Raw genomic sequence first — 22156 nt, forward strand, 5'->3', positions numbered from 1 at the left:
AGTCTTCACAGCACTCCAACCACCTTTATTGCCTTGAAATCTCATTAGAGATTTAGTTCCTAACACTGTTAATCTAGATGGAATTCTTTCATCCCTAGCTCATTACTACATTTACCCTTCAACAAACATGTGGTGGGAGTCAACTGTGTGCACCGTGCTGAATATGAAAAGTTAAATGGGGCTCAGAGTTCACTGGGAAAGTGGTGGTAAGTTCATTCACATACACTCCAGTACAACTTGATATGCCCAGTGCTGCCTAGCCTAGCAAGACCCTCTTTAATCTACTGTTGCCTTCTTGTACAGGTCTTTATATCACGCAGGCTTTGATGCAGATAAACCTACTGTTATCCGTGATTTGGTTCTAAGAGCCTATAATGAACTCCAGTTAATTCAGTTGCCATTTAGAGAAACTTGGTCATATTCTACCTTAGAAAACTCTTGGAATAACTTTAGTTCTTTTGAAAATTGCAGTGGTCCAGAAATGTTTACTCTAGTATAACTGCTGTGTGTGTGCGTGTGTGTGTGTGTGTGTGTGTGTGTGTGTGTGTCTGTTGATCAGAAACTTTATAACAAGAGGATTAGACTTAAATTTGGCAAGCTTTTCCCGATAAATTCTAGAGAAAAGTCCCGTGGTGTTCCTAGTAAATTTAATTAAGAGTAACAAGTAAGAGATCCTTTTGAAGTGCCCGTGTTTGTTTTATTTGTTTGGTTTTGTATTTTTTTCTAAATATTCTTTTAGATCAAACCAAGTCTGACTTAGGAAGGATGTAAATAATTTTGAGAGAAAATACTTTTGAAATGTTAAAACATTTCTTTTGAGCAATGTTATTTTTGTTATAAAGGGAATACCACTTTCACCTCTGGGGGTGAATAGGGCCTTCTCAGTTTGATGCCTAAAGGATATTTCCTCTCACAACAAACAAACAAAAATGTGGTTACTGGGCCTGCACCTTCAGCCCAGCATTGGATACATTAGTTGCTGACATATTTGAGGTCTCACTAAGAGAAAAATATCATTAGACTGCTGGTTCCCAAAATACATTCCCTTAAATATCTGTCCTATGGAGTGGTCCTTGGGAATAAAAATCAGGGAACATATTCAATGGTAAATAAATATATGTATATATTTATATTATATATAATATATTTATATATAATATATATATATATTAGGTAGCTCTTTATTATTATTATTATTTTTGAGACAGAGTCTGGCTCTGTTGCCTAGGCTGGAGTGCAGTGGTATGATCTCAGCTTACTGCAACCTCCACCTCCTGAGGTTCAAGCCATTCTCCTGCCTCAGCCTCCAGAGTATCTGGGATTACAAGCACCTGCCATCACGCCTGGCCAAGTTTTGTATTTTTTAGTAGAGACAGGGTTTCACCATGTTGGCCAGGATGGTCTCAAATTCCTGCCCTCAAGTGATCCGCCTTCGACCTCCCAACATGCTGGGATTATAGGTGTGAGCCAGGGTAGCTTTTTAATACTGCTCCCTCTCTTTTAGGTATTCACAGTGCATATTAGCAAATTAAATGGTCTGTGAAGTCTTGTATTAAATACGTCTTTTAATATTTTATTTAAGACTTCCCAAATTCATTTGTCCATTCACTTTGTAATATTCCTTGACAGAATACTTGTTAATATCCAGCTCCTGGGAACACAATTTAGGAAATACTACACTAGGAAAAAAAAATCTAGGTTGGGGAAATCTAACTAAACAAGAGTGTTTATTTACATTAGTAAGTTACTTTGTACTTTATGCGAGTCTCCTTTTCAAGTGAGTTTCTCAGTGTTTTAAAATATTATTTTAAATAATTGTTTAAAACATTGATCTTTTTTTGAAAATACATGAAGTATGTTTTTAGAACTTGAAATTGAATGAATTTCCCCTTATCCCTTGTCTGCAGTTCTGTTAGTCTTCTCTTCAGTATTTGATTCATGAGAGATCAATTCATGTCCAACTTTTCAGAGCATGTCTCATGTCATGTGAAAGATAGCATACGTATATTTGTGTAAGAAAGGGGAGAAAACCTACTTCTGAGTGTAACATAAAAACTATGTGACAGTCAAGTATGATAAAAGGAAAATACTGGTTATAGGGTCAAGCAACCTTTATCTCTTTTTGGCTTACTATGAGATTTGGGCCAACAAGTAACCTCTCTGATCCTGCCTGGATAATTGAAACGACTATTACTTCCCTCCACCAGAGAGTGAATGATGTGTGGATTAAAGTCTGACCTTTGGGCAAATGCCTCCCAGTGACTTGAAAGAAGGTGCCCTCATTTCTAACCCACACCTTACATCTGTTTCTATGATCCCATTCACAGACTGGTTCTGAATTAATTCTGTCATTCTTGCATTCTTGCACTTGCCTTCCTGTCACCTATTCACTTGCATTCTCTCTCTACAGTTAGGACATTGTCAACACAGATTGTGTTTGAGTAAAAAAGTTCACTCAGAGAAAAATAATTGTGGAAAGGAAAAGCACAGATCAGGAGACAAGTAAAGACATACAGTGAATCTTTAATCCAGAGTTGATTTACTCAAGCCTTATTGAAACATAATCATGAAGCAAAATGATTAGGTATGGATGTGTAAATCTGTAATGAATGACTCTGAGTAAAGATTATACTCATCATCACTAGATTTCTCTCATAAGTGCATTGGGTTAAAAAAAAGAATTACCTAAGATCATTTGAAATTCAGTAAGAAGATTCTTTTCAGAAGATCTTTTGATTCTGTAGAGAATTAACATATCTAATTATTATCTGAAGACCCCAAACACCAGATCCTCCAAAATAATGTTCCTTCTGTCATTTTCAACTTGTATAAAATTTGGTTATCTGGAAATTTACTGCACATAAGGCCCAGCAAGAGAATAATTACACTTTATTGATATTTTCTCACAATGCCATGAGAAAATCTGGCTGAAGCTGTGAAAAATGAGTTATATTTATAAACCAGAGAGGTGAGCTTTCCAAAGTAGTTTCAAATCCAGACACCAAATACACACACTTCCACTCACCTTCACATTCTCACAAACTTATACAAGAAAGTACTCAATGATGCATTTCTAGGCATTAAATATTTGTATGGTGTATATAGGTAGGTATATATATGTGTATTTATGTGTACATATGTTCACATACATTTATGTATTTATGTATGTATATATGAATCATAATTTGCTGATAAGCGTTAGCCACTATTATTATAAATTTCCCTTAATACACAAATTTCTCAATAGCTTAGAAGAAAATTTTCAAGTATATGAGAGCTCTTCTTTCTATCAGCATAGGTGATAGCATTAAACTGAATATTAACTATTCCCCAGGGTAGAGAAATTATATCTCAGGATAGAAAAATATATATTTTGTGTGTGGAGATTGCTTCTTATTAAAGTGTGTTAGATCTGGCCAGTTATGCTGGCTCACACCTATAATCTCAGCACTTTGGGAAGCCGAGGTGGGAGGATCACTTGAACTCAAGAGTTGGAGACCAGCCTGGGCAACATAGTGAGATCCTGTCTCTAAAACAAAAATTTTTATAATTAGCCAGGCACGATGGCACACACATGTAGTTCCAGCAGCTAGGGAGGCTGAGATGGGAGGATCACTTTAACCTGGGGATCAAGGCTGCAGTGAACCAGATTGTGCCAGTGCACTTTAGCCTGGGTGATAGAGTAAGACCCTATCTCTAAAAATATATGTATTTTTAAAAGTGTGTTAGATCTGCGTATTATAAAATGACATGAATTAAGATTCTTCTTCCCTCATTTATTTCTGTTAAAAAAATTCACTGCTTGCAAACATGTACATATATATAAACCACTGCATACTAATTGTACTGTATGGTGTCACAAGGGTGTTTTTTTTTTTTACTTGTAATGTTTTGCCTAACTTTAGAGAAAGCTTGAAAAGTTAATTAAAATCAACTTATGTCTCAACATTTTGTTGCAGTAGAGGAATTTGGAAGAAAGGAAAACAGAATAGCAATGAATTGATTGGATGAGAGGCAGACACATGTTTTTAAAAAAGGATCAGAGCTTGCCCAGTTTCTATTTAAAGTATTGTAAGGACCTAATAGCTAGCTATAGTGATACATTTATTAAGATTAAAACGAGCAGATTTGGTGGTACAGGGGAGATGACGGCTAGCTGGGGATATTAGAAACAGAGCTATAAAAATTCAACACAACCTGGAAAAATGCAAATGAATACAACCAAGGGTGGGGTGCAGGGTTGGTTGCGGGGGACAGGTGGAATATCTTAGGTGATATGCTGTGGAAGGCATGGAGTTTGGCTGCAGGACTGGGAGGGCACCTAGTAAGAAAAATGCTTTGGCTCCTTCCCTTGCTTCTTGGAAATCAGAAGAGACACTGGGCCTTTTCTCCTTTACTCCAAGAAGGAATGCTCTTTTTTCATATATCTTTATTGAATACCTATTATGGGCCATATGTCAAGAGATGGGGAAGCAAAGAGATACAACTCATCCACCCTACCCTGGAGGAGCTTATTGCAAATACCGTCAAATGCAGTTTGAAGGAAGTAGTATGAGATTTGAATTAAGGACACTGAGATTTTATTCATGGATTAAAATCCTTATTCTGTTTCTTAATGATTTTGTGATCTTGCACAGGTCCATTAACCTCTGAGCATTAGTTATCTGTGAAATGGGAGTAATAATCGTGTCTGCCTCATGGGAACACTGTGATGACTAAATGTGAAGGTTTATGATAATGCTCTGAAAATAATCAAAAGTGCTAAAATGATATGGTTTTTAATTATGAGGTATTTTTAAATTCAAGCTTGATAGTAGAGTCAGATTGTATACAAAGGAATCAGAGAAATAGATAAGTATGGGAGGAATGACAAGTATAGGAAGAACATTATATACATCACAGATGAGTTCAGGTGCATGGGGATCCTGGACTTACAAGTGAGTGTGCTTAGTTTAATGCTTTCCTGTCACCACCTTGAAAGTTTTAATATTTTTTAAACAAAAGGACTTACTTTTTTAATACTAGGCCTCACAAATTATATAGTTAGTTCTGGTTGTAGAAATATTGTGTGTATAAATACTTAGATTAGTTACATGTCCACAATATTAATCATTAAGTTATTTGTGTATACATTTAACAGTTACCCATCTATTTATCTATCCCTATATAGACATATTCTCCCATGTAGGATGTGAGGCACTTGAGGAGTGAAACTTGCTTGAATGGATCTAGGGCGCAGGAGAGAAGGTGAACCTGAAAAACAATTGTTCAGTCTAATAGTTATCACTAGTTGGAAGTCTTCTATGTTCCAAGGTCAAGCGCTGTAATGTGATACATTACACACACACACACATATAATATTTATTTATATCATGGAATAAATGTATAAATATTACTAATGTATCTTAATTTTCTTTTTTACAAAGATCCTATAATATCAGTAGGTCTAGAATTAGGTCAAGAATCTGCATTTTTAAAAAAGCATTCCAGAGGCTTCTAAGGCAGGTGGTTTCTAGACAAACTTTCCAAATACTGAGTGAAAAGTTCATTCATGTTGTGTTTCCATTATTTATGTGTAATTTGGAGAACTGGGTGATCTTTTTTCCAGGAGCCCCTAGCAACAGATCCAGAGAAAGAATGTCATAGCTAGCATTTATCTGTGTTATTTGGGACCAATTTCAAAGTTACCATAAGATGTTTGCTTTGCCAAGAGATATCCCATATCCAGTCCAGGCCCTATTGGATGCCAAATAACTATTAGTGTACAGAAGCCCCCAATTTTCCATGGGGGAAATGATCTAAGACCCCCAGTAGTTGCCTTTAACTGTGGATAGCACCAAACCCTATATATACTATGTTTTTTCCATGCATACATGCATATATACATAGTTATGATAAGGTTTAATTTGTAAATTGGGCGCAGTAAGAGATTGACAATAATTAATAATAAAATGGAAAATTATGACAGCATGCTGTAATACAAACCATGTGAATGTATTATAGTCTCCCTCTCAAAATATCTTATTGTACTATACTCGCTTATTTTTGGACCATGGTTGAACAAGGGTAACTAGAACTGCAGAAAGCAAAATCGTGGAGAAGGGGGAACTACTGTACATAAGGAAATAGTAGATAATAACAATGAGAAGATAGTTTGGGGCATTTAATTCTGGATAAAGGATCTGAGACTCTTCTCAGAAGGCAGTAGGGAACCACTGGTCATACAGAATTAAATAAAGGAGAAGGAAACAAAAGGTAAGGAGATCACTTAGAGGCTATTAAAAAAAAGTAGAGAAGAGGTAATAAAGGCCAAAAGTGGGCACTAAGAGTAAAGATTAAGAAAAAATATCTTTAATTATGGAAAATGTATGGAGGTTCCTCATAAAACTAAAAATAGAACTCCCATATGATTCAGCAATCCCACTACTGGGTATATATCCCCAGAGCTTGAAATCAGTGTGTCTAGATGATATCTGCACTCTCATGTTTATTGCAGCAGTATTCACAATAGCCAAGATAAAGAGTCAACCTAAGTGTTCATCAAAGGATAAATGGATAAAGAGAATGTAGTAATGTGGTATATACACAATGGAATATTATTCAGCCTTAAACAAGAAGGAATTTCTCCCATTTGCAGCAACATGGATAAACATGGAGGACATTGTGCTAAGTTCAGAAATAAGCCAGACACAGAAAGACTAAAACAGCACAGTTTCACTTATGTGGAATCCAAAACAATCAAATTGATAGAAGCAGAGAATAGAATAGTGGTTACCAGAAGCAGTGGGTAGGGGGAATGGAGAGATGTTGGGCAAACGGTACAAAATTGTAGTTAGAAGGAATTGATGATAATTATTTAAGAAAATGGATATATTAATTAGTTTGAGTTAATCATTCTATACTGTACAGATATAACATCACTGTGTACCATACAAATATATATATATGCAATTATAATATGCCCAAAAATAATCTCTAAGTCTTCTTTTTAAGTTTTACTTTCATAAGAATGGCATCCATTTGATTGAAGACTGTCTTCTTTCTTCTCCATATGCAAATGTATTCCTTATAGAAAAATGCACTCCTGCCCCCACCCCAGCAATCATGCTTCAGGCCCCAAAGAAGTTTTCCTCCCTGTTACCTTGCAAAGGTAGCCTCTCTTGGGAATCGCTCACTAATTCACCCTGGAATACTCTTATGTTAGTTTCCCTTACAGTCCCTAACAACCTTTATCTGTTATTCATCTCCCAGGTACTCACAGCTTGCTGAAAGGCTTTTTCTAATCAGCGTTGTTTTATCTTCTTTAAAATCCTTGATCATGGCCACTAGCATCCTTGACAGTCTCTGGTCGCTTGGTGAGAAAAGAATAAACTCAATGTACACCAGTGAGAGATCATGCCCTTTTCTTCTGACAACTTTGTGGCATCTTTGGCTGCCCTTTTTATGTGCTTGTCTTTGTGCTCCCCTACATCAATCTCATAAAACATCCTTTTTTTCATGCTTGGCATATTGATATCATCCCACCACAGATAAAACACAGAGCAATGTAATATGGACAGGTGTTGGAATTATTTGCAATGCAGAGAAATCTCTGCTGATGTTTAAGACTAGGACAATATTAAACACATTACTTTCCCTGACAGGCATTTTCATTACACCCATGCCATGCAGGTGCAGAATCTAGAAGTGATATCTTGTTTTCCCCGATAGGGTCTATGCAATACAATTTAAAAGTGTGTTTGGGTGTGTATGTGTGTGTGTATGTGTGTGTCCTTTCCCCTTTATATCTTTATCTTTGCAACATCCACAGCCTCTTGTTTAAATCCCATCTGAATTCACCTGGAGGAATGATACAAATTCCAAAGAACCTGTAGTTAAAATAGTTGCCATTTACCAGATCAGTATTCTTATGGTTGGTAGTGTCACATGGACAGGTTTGGAGGGCCACTCTGAGATAGGACAAGATGAAAAATAGCCTAGGAAAGATCAAGAAAGACCAACATCAGAAAGCCACATAGTCCTCCAGAGTGAGTTACTATGTAGCTTAGTCTCATCAAAAAGAGAATCATGGCCAAGGTGGCTGTATTAGTCTGTTCTCATGCTGCTAAAAAAGACATATCAAAGACTGGGTAATTTATAAAGGAAAGAAGTCCAGTGGACTCACAGTTACACATGGCTAGGGAGGCTTCACAATCATGGTGGAAAGCAAAAGAGAAGCAAAGGCACGCCTTACATGGCATCAGGCAAGAGAGCTTGTGCAGGGGAACTCCCATTTATATAACCATCAGATCTCATGAGACTTATTCACTACCACGAGAACGGTATGAGGGAAACTGCCCCCATGATTCAGTGATCTCCACCTGGTCCCACCCTTGACATGTGGGTATTATTACAATTCAAGGTGAGATTTGGATGGGGACACAGCCAAACCATATCAGTGGCAAATTCCAATGGCTACAGTAATGAAAACAACAATAGCAACAACAAAAGGTAACATTATTTGAGGATTTATCTTGTACCAGAAACTTTTATATGCTTTACACTCATGTTGAAAATTAAATGCTGGCCAGGTATGGTGGCTCACGCCTGTAATCCCAGCACTTTGGGAGGCTGAGGTAGACAGATCACTTGAGGTCAGGAGTTCAAGACCAGCCTGGGAAATATGGTGAAACCTCATCTCTACTAAAAATACAAAAATTAGCCAGGCATGGTGGCAGGTGACTGTAATCCCAGCTATTCGGGAGGCTGAGACAGGAGAATCACTTGAACCCAGGAGGCAGAAGTTGCAGTGAGCAGAGATCACGCCACTGCACTCCAGCATGGGTGACAGAGCCAGACTCCATCTCAGAAAATAAATAAATAAATAAATGCTCAAAACAACCCTATCAGGTAAATCACTGTAATTAGCACCTATTTATCAGATGAGAAAAACAAGACTCATAAAAGTCATGTAACTTGTATAAGGTAACACAGCCAGTAATTCAAGCCCAGGTCTATCTGACTACAAAACTTGGGCTCTTAGCTTTTTGGGATTCTATACTCATGGAGAGGTAAAGCTCAGATCCTAGAAGATCAGCTGGAGAAGTTAGTGTATGAAGTAGGCAAGCCAGATCTGAGGCCAAGCTAAGGGCAGAAAACAGGAGTCCTGGGCCACTCAGCATGCATGCTGGCTCAAAGGAGTGTGTTTCTGAGCCTAGAATCTTCACTGTTTCCTGCTCCTGCTAAATGTTAGAGACCTCTAAAATAAATAATTGCAGTAGCTTTGTGGCGTGTTTTAATTGGCTACCCTCTGGGTTCCATTAGTAGGTTTACTTACTCTACCCTGGACCTAAAGCTGCAGTGAGGGTTGTTACCTCCAGTGAGGAGAGTATTTATCATGTCCTCTCCAGAGGTAACTGCAATTTTGCTTAAGTGTACTAATGGCATCTGCTCTCAGTTCTGTGTTTTTCCTCTCTGGGTCTTCTGATAAGGTCATTAGGAAGTGTGAGGCAGACAACCTGAGGGCCAAAGTCTCATTCAGCTCCATCAGTCAGATTCTGCTGGGACTGCACAACCCAAGGATCCTGTTACAGCATCTGCCTGGAAGACTCTTAAGAAAGAACTTGCAGTTCATTCATTACATATGTTCTATGCTGAGGCATAACAGTGGAGGCTGTTTTACAGTGTATCATGCCAACAGTACATCCGCTGCTGACAATTATACTACTAACATATAGGACCTTAAGAACTCTTCCTTCCCATAATTTCACTGAGAAAAACAAAATCCCAGAAGAATATTAATTGACGTTAATATGACACAATTAACAATTTATTCAATTGGCCTTTCAACCTAGAAGTTTAAGCATTCGTCTTTCCTGTATTTCAGATGAACAAAATGAGATAATGCATTCACATACTAATTCAGCAAACATTTATTATGACTTCCCATGTACTGGGTACTGTATAGATATGTGAGATAAAAACAAAGAAATACAATGTAAAATTTCAGATTCTTTACTTTTAAGGATTCCACAGTCTACTAGGGGAAACAGATGCAATGATATCATCTATAATATAATTTTCTGTGTTGTGATAGAATCATACATAGGATAGCATCCAAATAGACTGGATAAGCAACTGGCTCAGCTAGATTTGGGAGGAGGTCAAGGCTTCATGGGGGATTCAATACCTGAGCAGGGTGTTAACTAAGAGTGTAACCTATATAAAAGGAATCTTTTTTTTTTGAGCATTTACTATGTGTTGAACTGGATGCAGGGTGCTTTATGTGCATTGTCATAATCCTGTGCGTAAAACAATCCAATGAAATCTGTACTATAGCCACATGTCTCATAATGATGGGGATACATTCTAAGAAATGTGTCCTTAAGTGATTTTGTAGTTTTGCGAAATCATAGTGTGTGCCCACACAAATCTAGATGGTATAGCCTGTTGCTATATGGTACAGCCCATTCCTAGGCTATAAATTCATACAGCATGTTACTGTACTGAGTATTGGAGGCATTTGTAACACAATGGTAAGTATTTTGTGTGTCTAGATATATCTAAACATAGAAAAGGGATAGCAAAAACATGGTATTGTAATCCTATGGGACCATGATCATATATGCAGTTTATCATTGATGGAAATGTCATTATGTAGTACATGGCTATATTATTATCATCATGTTATAAAATTTCCAAGTGACATAAAAAATCTGAACCCCTGCTCTCAGGCTCCAGATCCCAGCTTTTAACAGATATGCCACGCTATCATTAACTATGGTGTTTCGCTTAGGAACATCACCAAACAAAGCTACTTGTTCTTCAGGGACTCAGTAATCATCCTTATCCTTGGACAATTAGCCTGGCTCTATTGTTTGATGATTTTCTTTCCGCAACTAACGATTTGGGTAGAAAGAAAATCTGCCGATAGTAATCTTTGATACTGACTGGTCAGTACCGAGATCTAGGCATTGAAGTTTCTAAGAGTCTCTCTCCAGTCCTCTATATTGTTCTCTGCATACTCCTCCAATGTGATACTGTACTATGCAGATAAGCACATGGATATGACCTGATCCTCCTCAAAACTATGCTCCCTGACATCTAAAATGGGCCCAGAAGCAAAACACTTTGCCTGCCGATTTGTGCTTTTCAGAAGATGAGCATTTTCTTTTATATTCTGGACACACACATAAAAAAACATTTTTCTCTCATTAACCTGCCACAGCCTTATGGAAATTCTGAGAAGTCCAGTTCAGCTTCATAACGCGTGAATGTTATTTATCGTGAATGCTGCAAATTTGGCATATTGGTGGGGGGTGACAAGGTTAGCTAGATTTATTAGCATCCTGTCAGGAAATTTCCCGTGAGCAGTAGAGGTTTGTCAGAAAATTCAGTGTAATTGATAGGAGCAAGTTGGACTAATTTTTAGGGCTAGATCTGTACTGGCTCTGTTCACACCTTTCCTTTGCAGACAACAAGATGTGCTGAGGAGAGCTCATTAAGAAGACCTTCCTGCAAACCCATCCTTTGCACCAGGTTTCTTTTTCCTTCCTTTCTTTTATATAATTATTTCAGTTACTGGGGAAGATATAAGTGTATATTGGAGGCATTACTGAATAGGCAATGATTTTGACTCATTTGTATGTATCTTTTAACTCTCCAAGGGAACACTTAAACTCTAGGGAATAAGGATTAACAAGAAGCTGGTATCTGTTCAGTGTTTCGCTCCATTTTCACTAAAGGATTAGAGGTTTCAACCGTCGAGTCTAAACGCCATCAAGGCAGAGATATAACAGTTGAAGGAGGTTAGCCTTTGAATTAGGATTCTTGGGTCCCAGTCTCGAGTCCCCAGCCTGCGAGTTCTTTGGCCCTGGGACAGTTATTTAAACTTGCTGAGCTTTGGTTTCCTCCTTTGAAAGGTGAGGTTAATGATGCCCATCTCACAGGGTTCCTAATAAGTATTAAATGAAATGAAAAATGTCACAGCTACTTGACCTAAGCATCTTTCAATTTCTAGTTCCAGCACTGCTGCCCCTGAACAGCCATCCTTGATGTGGCCAAGTAATAACAGCCACCATTTATTGTGACTTTATGATGTTGCCACACTTTATGCACCATGCTTTGCATACTTCATGTCATTGACTCCTCAGAATCCAGAGAGACAGGGAGAGACCATGCGAAGAGAAGGAGAGAGAGAAGAGAGGAGTAGGGAGAGAGAGAGAAGACAGAGGAAAGGAAAAAAGAGAGAAGAGAGAGAAAAAAGCTAGATGAGAGAGAAGAAAGAGTGAATGAGTTCTCATGTAGTCATGGTCAAGATATTCATTTTCCTATGCCTCAGTTTCCTTATCAGTGAAACAGTAAATTATCACGTCTTAACTATTTTGTTGACTAAATGAGGTGATTTCTGTTACATGCAACCCACAGTGCCTGGAACATAATAAATGTCTAGTAAATAGAATATAATATTGTTGTTTCTGATGGTAAGTTTCATTTTTGTTGCAAGCATTCCTGGCACACATTGCATTATAGATTCCATCCACTGATTTGCCATTGTTTATTTCAATTTCTTCCTCCTCTACTAGTCTGCAAGGAGGCCAGAGTCCTTTTTAAAAAATAATCACTGTGATACTGTTCATCACACAGAAACACACATAAATTGTTTTGAAAGGAAGAAAAAAGGGAAAGAGGAAGGAGTACAGCCATGTGTTTGGTGAGGTGTCAAGGGTCATAGGTCCTTAGGTTCTAGTCAGATTTTTCTTCATAAAGATGCCATTCCTATTGGAAAGTGATGGCTCTGCCTCTGAAAACATTTCACAAAAACCAGAAGAGGAAAACAAACCAAAAAGAAATATTGCTGGAACACTATAGTGTGTGCACTTCAATGTATTTTTCCTATTCCTTATATTTTTCCATAGTTGGAATTGACACTGTAAGGGACAGTTTTCACAAAGTAGCATATTCCCATGGCTGGAACAAAATAACCAACTTTGCAAAGGGAGTTGAATTACTTCCATTCCTTGTTAGGCTAAAAACCATTTGGCCTAGCCAGGGACAATTTGGGCCTGGAAAGCTCAGATTTCTAATCTAGCCTGACTGACCTATTCCCAGTTCCAAGATTTTCCACATAGATTCTTCCCTCATTCATGAAGCGATTACATGGAGTTAAATACAATACCCTTAGTGGAATTGTTTGGTACAAATTGTGGTGGCATTGACTCTGTCCGAGGTTTTGCTTGCATTCTCTATACCTGGATGCTAGCCGATCCTCTCCATCCAGTGGAATCCAGCCTTGTCTTTATCTAGCATAAACCTCACCCTTCGCTTGTGATCTCCAAACATGTGAACAGCCTTTTTTTTTAACACACACACACACACACACACACTTCTCTCTCTTCTCACATCATGGCCTTCTTTAAATGTCAGGTGTTTTGAAAGAAGTTAGAGGTCTTTAGAAAGTGCAAGATACAAGTTAACTCTGTTTAAAGTTTAATGGCAAAAATCAGAATAAAGCAAAACTGGATCAGGCTTACAGATGATGGGTTTTGTTTTCCCTGCAACGAGGTTAAAAACTTTTTGAGACAACATTTTTAAATTGAGTAGTGTAGATAAAAATGAGCTGTCCATGAAAATTATTAGCTACTCTTGGCAAATCAGAAGACATTGCAATACTAGACTTGCATTCCCATGTAACAAAAAATTTGCTAGCAATCATTAGTGATTGTTTTGGACATTCTTTGGGTATTTACAGTCACCACCATTGCCTATCATCCCACTAACACCAAAGCCAACTGCCAGTTCTAGTAATAACAACCAAATATGAAAATGCTTGAGCACCAGAATTTGTAAACCCAGCCCATGAATTTGCATTACCTGCTTGAACTCTGGGGTCATTGGTTTTGCAAACCATACTGTAAAGGAAAGAAAAAGGAAAAACCAAGTTACATGTGTTACATAATACTATTTCATTATAATATCTCTTTTTTCTCCCTTCTACACTTTTCATTTACCACCACTGCTACCTAAATATCTTTACCCCAATGGAAGATGCGTTACCAAAGACTTACAGTTTATGGACCAGAAGAAAAATTTGGCTTCTAAGTAAGTCCTGCAGTCTTATTTCTCACTTCTGTCATTGACAGCCACTAAATCAAGAAGAGGTTAAGTGAAAATTAGCAAAATATGTATTGCCATACTAACAGGCAGTAATAGAACAATCTGTTCATGTCCCCACTTCACAAGTCCACTTTCCCAAAACTAATCAAACTCTTCCATCTGTGGAACTTGCCACAGCAGGTCTTTTTCAGCAAAGAAAGAGCAACAAGTTTCCCTGCACATATTTTCCCTGGCAGGAAATTATCACCTTATTTTTCTACATTTCAAAAATAAATATTTTCCCCTTATACCTTTCCGAATCTTATTTTAAAATGGAAACAGCCAAAAGCTAGGTAGTTGTCTTATTCTCTTTTATTTTCATTGAAATCATTTCCTAGACTGTATACGTACACATTATGTATGTATTTTATGAAGTTTTATTTATACAAGAAAGCTTCTTTTATTTTTTAACATGCATTTATGTTGCTTTTTGGGCTAATGTCCTTAACCTTTTCAAAACCCAGGAGTTTTTCCACCTCTATTCTTCTGCATCACAAGACCTTACACTGTGTGTGTTTACTGGCCTTCATAAAAAGATTAAAAAAAAAAAAACACTGTAAATTCACATTTCACCACTTGTTACCTATCACTCTGTCTCATAGCTTGTGATGTTTACAAATGCTTCTGAAGTATTCAGTCCCTGGAGTGTGCTTTCTTTGACTGGTGGGCACCAGTACGATCATAGTTCATAGCAGCCTTGAACTCCTGGGCTCAAGTGATCGTTTTGCCTTAGCTTCCAAGTAGCTCAGACTACAGGCGTGAACCGCCTTGTTCAGTTGAAGTCCACATATGATAATGTTTCTGCCTCCACTTAAAACCCTCCAGACAGCCCTTCAATGACCTCGGCTTACAATACAAATGTGTTATGATTTTCCAGGCCCTTCTTCATCTGCTCTCCCTTCCTTTTGAGCATTATCCAACTTCATGCCCCCACACAGATTCTAGCCATACCCCACGACTTACAATTTCTCACAAAGAATGCACTGTGGCTCCACTCCAGGACTTTGCCCATGCTGGGTCCCCTTCCTGAAATGCCTTCTATCTGTTCTCTCTTCCCTGCTTGCTGCCATTTCTGTGGACTGACTATACTTGTCTTTCTGTTCTAACTGCTCTGAAATATACCTCTGGCCCCCCAGCTTTCCTGCTCCCCCATCCCCTGTAGTCCTTCTAGTTTTCCTGTGTCCCCATGGGACTTTTTTATCTTTTTGAAGCATCTATCACACTGAGCCATAATTGCATACCTTTCTGGAAGTCTCTTTCAGTGGACCATAGTTGCACACTCTCTTCAGGAAGTGCAACTTGCTTGTCAGTGAGTCGCCAATGCCTTATACTGTAACCAAAATGCAGATTCAGTCACTTGCCACCTGCCGAGTCCAATTCACAAGAGCAAGTTCTAGTATAAAGAAAGTGACTTGTTATTCCAAAGCTAGCTTAAGGGAAGAAGTACAGGCTTCCTGCCTTAAGGGTACTGCTTACTTTTGGAGCAGAAAGCAGGCACTTTTAAAAGGCATCTTGGCATGAATGGCTCACGGGGGAGGGAAATGCAGGTGGGGGTCATGTAACTCACTGCATTGCCGAATGTACTGTGTGGTTGAGCTGGTGACAGCTGGTGCCTTCATGGGCAGAACTAGGTTGTAAACGTGGCCAAAACTCTCCTGGTGGGAGACAGTTTTGTAGCAGGCACTTCAGATTGTACATTGACTGTTGTCTCGCGAGGTGATCTCCTGGTGAGAGGGAGTTCTGCTCTGGAGCTTCTAAGCACATAGTTAGATGAACTTGCCCTGTAGGAAGTGTCTGGAAAAAGGAAGGTAAAAGGTTATAATTGCATGTCTAAAGAGCTAGGTTAGGAAGTAGGGAAAAAAGAAAAGAGAAAATACATTATCTCTTAGAAAAATGGGGGTACTCATTACAAAACTGTGTCTGGCACATGAATGTTCAGTGATGTTGACTGACCAAAGAGAGTTACAAAGCAAAAACTTGTAAGTGGGAGGGGCATATCAATCAGGGTCCCAAAGGAAAGAAGGCATACACAAAATGGTTACATGAAGAGAAACTAATGAAGGGTTTTATTTCCCAGGTAAGAAAATTAGCAAGTGCTGGTGAAACACTTAGGGATGAGAAAATGTGAAAAGTCTCAATTGTCCCTAGGTTTGAATGGCCACAGAAGACAATTGGATTCCATGAACATGGCTAGTGTTGCAACCTTGTAAGAGAGGCGACTCAGTTATCACTTTGGTCCTAAATAAAATAACCCAGCTACTGGCACATTCATAACACATCAGGGAGGGTTCTGGAAGGAAGAATGAATAAATGCCCAATGTTTCTCTTATTGAGCTCTCCACTGGCAAAATATACAAGAAGCAGTGAAAAAGACAGTCTTACGATGTGATCTATAGAGCTTATAGCAGTCAGCCTTTCTAGTGTGGCAGAGAAGGAAAGGAAATGAATCTGGGATGAAGGTGAGAATATCTAACCCAATGTACCTGCCTAGCAGCAGAGGGGAATCTTTGACTATAAAAATGTTTTGTTGTTAAATTTTGAAATAATAAATGACTATAAACTTTTCATAAAGTATATACCTGTATTATTAATGTTCTTATGCTAACATTTCTGGTTATTAAAAAATGGTGCATATGCACTAATAACCAATCAATATACAGAGAGCTGTCAAGTCACTCATCTGTAAGTGCTACCAGCTGTGGTTAATAAACAGAACTGTGACATGTGAATATTTCCTTCATGCAAATATAAACAGAAATTTGTTTTATTTTAAAAGATAGAGGAATTCTAAATATATAGTAAAAATAGGAAGTTTGTATTCCAGAAAATCTTAGCAAAAAGTCAGAACTAAGTAAATGAATAATAAATGAGTGAATGAGGTAATATAATTGGACTACAGAGACTAGGCAATGTGAAGGAGAGAAATATGAAGTAGGCTTTGGGAACATGAAAGGTAGAGTTTGCCTACACTGAAAGAAAAGATAGAGAAAATGTGAACAATGTGACAAGGATGGATATTGTTAAATTTTCATCCTAAATTGTAAGATTCTTGTCTTCGGAGAAGGAAAGAAGGAGGAAAACTAGTATTTATTGAGTCTCTACGATATGCTGAGAACTTTTACAAACATTTGCTTGTTTAATTCTCACAAGTCACTAGTAGTATTATTATCTCATTTTTACAGTAAGGAAGCCCAGACACAAAGCAGTTAAAGAACTCACTGGTTAGTGGTAAAAACCAGGAAATAATCCCAGATTCATCTCTCAGAAGCCCATTTCCTGTTTGCATACCATGCAACATTCAAGAATCTAGTGAAGGAAATAACACACCTATTAATAATTATATATCCAAGACAGAATGTAAAAATGCTATCCCAGAAGTAGACAGTGTCTTGGTAACACACAGGACAGGGAAACTCTAATCAGGAATTCTGATCCAATTTCATGCAGTGGTGATATTTAAATAAGTCTTTGAGAGATTTTCGAAATTTGAATATCTGATAGACAGCATGACTTAAAAGAAAGAATCATTTTATTTATTTTTGACACCTTGGTACTTGACACAATGTCCATCAAATAGTAAGTTTCAGTAACCCAATCAAAAACAAAAACGGGAAAAATGACATCAGGTGTGTTCAGGGAAATGGTGATTTGTTAAAGGTCTGGTAGTGAGTATGAGGGATGAGTTAGAGTGAAGGCTACAGCTGACATGATAGGAAAGGGCTAGTTTGTAGAGGATTTTGAATACTATTATGCAGAGTTAGAACTTTCCATAGGTGTGAAATAAGTAGCCACTGAAGGATTTTGTGCAAAGCTGTGAAATTATGTGGGCTGCACATTAGGAAGATTTCTCCAGGGAGATGTAGCAGGCCCTATTCGAGAACAGTGTTGGCAGCTAAGAACTGCATTAGTATGCTATTGTATTCATTCAAAGAGGTATTAGGAAATGAACAGCACTCTGAGAATGGGAAACAGGGGCCGAGCTGAATGATGCTGTGGAGATAGTCATTTCTCTAGTTTAGATAGGGAGAGGGAAGGGAGTCTTTCAAGAAATGACTTCAGAATTTTGAGCCTGAATAAATGGAAAAATTATGATGTCATTAGCTACAGTATACAACGTACAATAAGTAGGGGTAAAATGAGGAGTGAAAAGTAATAAGGAAAATGATGAGTTTGGATCATCTGTAGAAAGAGGTCCAGTAGGTGGTTATGGTTCGGATTATTGGATGACATCAGATATAGATCTGGGGTCCCTCCGCTTAGAGGAAGTAGCTGAATCCATGGGAGGATTCACAGGTGGTGAACAGTACCATTGAGGATAGAGCCCAGACCTGGGAGAGCACATTTTTAAGTGATGGGTGATAGGAGAAAAACTAATGGGATATTCGAAAATGAGAAATTGTCAGGTTCATTGCACTATTACCCCCATTTTTCTCTCTTTTCTTCTTTCTTTTCTTTTCTTTTTTTTTTTTTCAGGGTCTTGCTCTGTCACCCAGGCTAGAATGCAGTGGCATGATCATGGCTCACTGCAGCCTTGATCTCCTGAGCTCAAGCAATTTTCTCACTTGAGCTTCACAAGTAGCTGGGACTACAGGCACACCATGCCCAGCCAATTTTTTATTTTTTGTAGAGACAAGGTCTTCCTATCTTCCCCAGGTTGCATTTTTCTCTTTCTGATAGTACCTTTATCTAAAACACTAAGTAGCTAATCCTTTCTACAAAATTAAAGATAGTTACTTTAGTTGACAGTTAAATATCCTATTGTACTTAAAGTTCTTGTGCATTCCGACGGGTTAATCAGATGCCTCCAATTCCACCTCTTTCAAGTGTGGTGTATCTGAATGTCAAGGTGATTGGCATGACACTAATGCATAATAACCAGAAATCAAGTTTATCTTCCACGATCTTAATAGAGGATCCTCCTCAAGAGAAAATCTTTCAGACATATCAGCCTTACAACTGGAATCTATTTACTTTTCATTTGTTATTCACCCTATCTATTTATGTCATTTTCCTTTTTAATTACCAGGGATATTTATACAGAAAACAGAGTTTTCCTCTTCTTATTTCTGTCAGATCTTGTAGTTGACATATTGTTTCATTCCGTCATGCCAATGATTAAAGCTCAGTAAAATCTCCATTTTGCATATATGGCTTTCTAAAGATCCATTTGGAGGAGATCAGATGTTAAAAGAGAGGATGTTTGTTGGGGGGGGTGGTGGTGGGAGGTGGGTAGGGATAGTACTTTAGAAACTGTTTCAGATCTAAGAGGGAATTAACAGGATTTCAGAGGGTGCGAGAAAAGTGGGATAATGTTAAGTATTACATTGAAAGCAGGGAATGAGACCTTCCAAAGTGATACAAATACAACAGAGGAGTGAGGGCTGGGGCAGTCAGCAACACAACTCTTCCACTCACTTGTGGAGCTAGAACACACCTTCCCTCTGTTTTGTAAAGATGAGCCTCCTCCCTTTCTTAGAACGTTTGGAGAACTTCATAACTTTCAATATAACATTCAAGACATACTGCAAGAGTTGCCCAGCCACATCCATTAGTCTAGGTGGCACCTATGTGGTTCAGTCACATCTGTATGAAGACTTGAAGGCCCCCAAGGAACTTACATCAGAAGGAGAGAAAATGGGGTTCTTCATGGAAACTTGCCATGGATGAAGGTACAACATAACCCATTGACTAGACCAAGTAGCGTGACCTGGATGTTGAGGGAAGGAGGTGGTTCCAGGTCAAGTTTGAAACTGGTTCTGAACATTCATAGATCTCTGTTCTCCTGCCTTTTCTGTGTGTTTTGGGGAAAAGATTGTTTGCAAAAGAAAGAATCCTGTCACCTGGGTCTTTACTGTTCTTCCGTGGGAAAGGGCTCTGAAAGGATTGTGTTTTGACAAGAGGAAGGTGTCGAACCACTACTCGTAGATAGACAGGGGACCCTGTGAGGCCATAGTTAGGTATGGTTGCCAGTTCTGTGGGGAATACAGTAAAAGCTTTCAAGGACAGTGACATACGTGGCCTCCAGAGCATGAGGCTAGAAATCTGACATATGTGAGAAGGTCCTCTCTCACCCAAAAACTTTTACAGAAGATAACTAGGGAGGGACATCCTAGAGGGCAAAATTAGACTTCTTGCTAACCAAGTGTATTAGTTTCTTCTTATATTGCTACTCTTATTCTTCTTGTACTACCTGAAACAGGGTAATTTATGAAGAAAAGAGGTTTAATTGACTCACAGTTCCACAGGTTTGGGGAGGCCTCAGGAAACTTACAATCATGATGGAAGGTGAAGGACAAGGAAGCACCTTTTCACAAGGCGGCAGGAAAAGAAAGAGAGAGGCAGGAGCTGCCAAACACTTTTAAAGCCATCAGCTCTTGTGATGAACTCACTCACTATCATGAGAACAGCATGGGGGAAACCACCCCCACAATCCAATCACCTCCCACCAGATCCCTCCAACATGTGGAAATTACAATTTGAGATGAGATTTGGGTGGGAACACAGAGCCAAACCATATCATCAAGCAAGTGGGTGCCCAAAACATTGAGGCAAATTGTGGAGTTTCTTTAAGTAGAATACATTTGTAAGTTCATAGTTTCAGCTTATGAACTAGCTCTTATTTGATCAGCATGAGGGCATCTAAAAGAGAAATAATAAAACAAATGGATCCATCTGTCATTATTTCCATTCCATGGTCTAACTTATTTTTTTCTTAACTACCCTTCTTCCTATAGGAAGAAGAAGAGAAAGGTCTGAGAAAAATATGTGCCCCCATAACACTCTGGGGCAACCTGAAGTCCATCCTCCAAAAGTCCCCTCTGCCTTTCTCAGAGAAGAGATTGTTAGGCTGATCCATGCTTCTGTAACACACAGTCCACAAGAATGCATGGCATGCAGTGACAAACCAAGAATATTCTGATAATCTCAGTTGAATCTAAGCATTCTATGGCAGAAACTCGCTTTTAGTAATCTGCTATCTGTTAAAGAAAGAACAATTTGGTCTCAAGCAGTGGTGAAGGTCAGCTCATTTACAAGACTGTCACTTAATGAAGCTCCTTGGTGACTTTTCTGTGATGAATTTAGACATTGAAAAGAAATATTTCACCTCTTCACTCTGTTCCATAGGCTCAAGCAGAAAAAATGGGAGACATTGTATTTCTTGTTTCTTTCATCCAAAGCTTTGCTCACTTATGTTGACATTGTGCTGAACAGCTGACGAACATGCTGGCAGGCCAAGGAGGATGCTGTCTTACTGTTGGACTCTTCTCTGGGCAAAGTTCATTATTGTGCTGGCCTCAGACCACTTTAGCTGCCATCAGTTGAGAGGAAAAGAAAGAACTGCATTAAAAAGAGTGTCTTCCATTACAGGCTTTAGAGGGGAAACTAGTGAAAAAAACTGCTGATGCTTTGGGAGGCACTTTCTTCCTTCCCTGCCTGCCTCCCTCCCTCCCTTCCTCCCTTCCTTCCTTCCTTCTTTCCTTCTTTCCTTCCTTTCTCCCTTCCTCCCTCCAACTCTTCCTCCCTCCCTTCCTTTCTTCCCTCCTTTCTAGTAGATGTCTCTGATTCCACCTCTGTTTTCAATTGATTTATGTGCTTTTGCTTGGCAAGTTTGCCTTAACTCCCGTAACTGCTTGGAAGGACGGTGTTGATTTAAGCCTTGTTTCATTGAAAGAGAATAGCATTCCTCCTTTCATAACAGACCAATTAAAGACGACACAGTGACTTCTTCTTGTAAGCTTTCCTTGATTCCCTGAGCCAATTTTGAAATTAAACTCTTCTTCTTCAGTCCTCCTAAACTCATTGCATAGAAACAATCACAAACTCACACTGTGAGGAGTGGCCCAGGCCATCTGGTTCTACTGTTTGCGAGCCTCCATAGTGCCTTCATAGAAGCATTTCCACAGCATTCTAGAGACACTGTAAACCTTCTCCATAATAAGCCAGATCTTCCTAGCACCAGGGACTAATACTAGCTGATGATAGCTAATAGGTACTGATTGCTTACCTTGCCTGGTGTTTCACA

The 22156-nt window shown here is 38.6% G+C and overlaps 1 protein-coding gene and 1 long non-coding RNA gene across 41 annotated transcripts in view; both read left to right on the top strand.

The window, feature by feature from the left end:
- The window catches only part of NRXN3 (neurexin 3), a 1691350-nt gene that overhangs the window by 1071101 nt on the left and 598093 nt on the right, over positions 1-22156 (top strand).
- The window catches only part of LOC129049946 (uncharacterized), a 70329-nt gene that overhangs the window by 44488 nt on the left and 3685 nt on the right, over positions 1-22156 (top strand). For both annotated transcript variants that reach the window (XR_008513370.2, XR_010137005.1), the window contains 2 exons: positions 11453-11517; positions 14026-14079. This is a non-coding gene — a long non-coding RNA (uncharacterized LOC129049946). The remainder of the gene's footprint in view (positions 1-11452; positions 11518-14025; positions 14080-22156) is intronic.

Source organism: Pongo abelii, chromosome 15, assembly GCF_028885655.2.
Source record: "Pongo abelii isolate AG06213 chromosome 15, NHGRI_mPonAbe1-v2.0_pri, whole genome shotgun sequence".
In the NCBI taxonomy this organism is placed as follows: Eukaryota; Metazoa; Chordata; class Mammalia; order Primates; family Hominidae; genus Pongo; species Pongo abelii.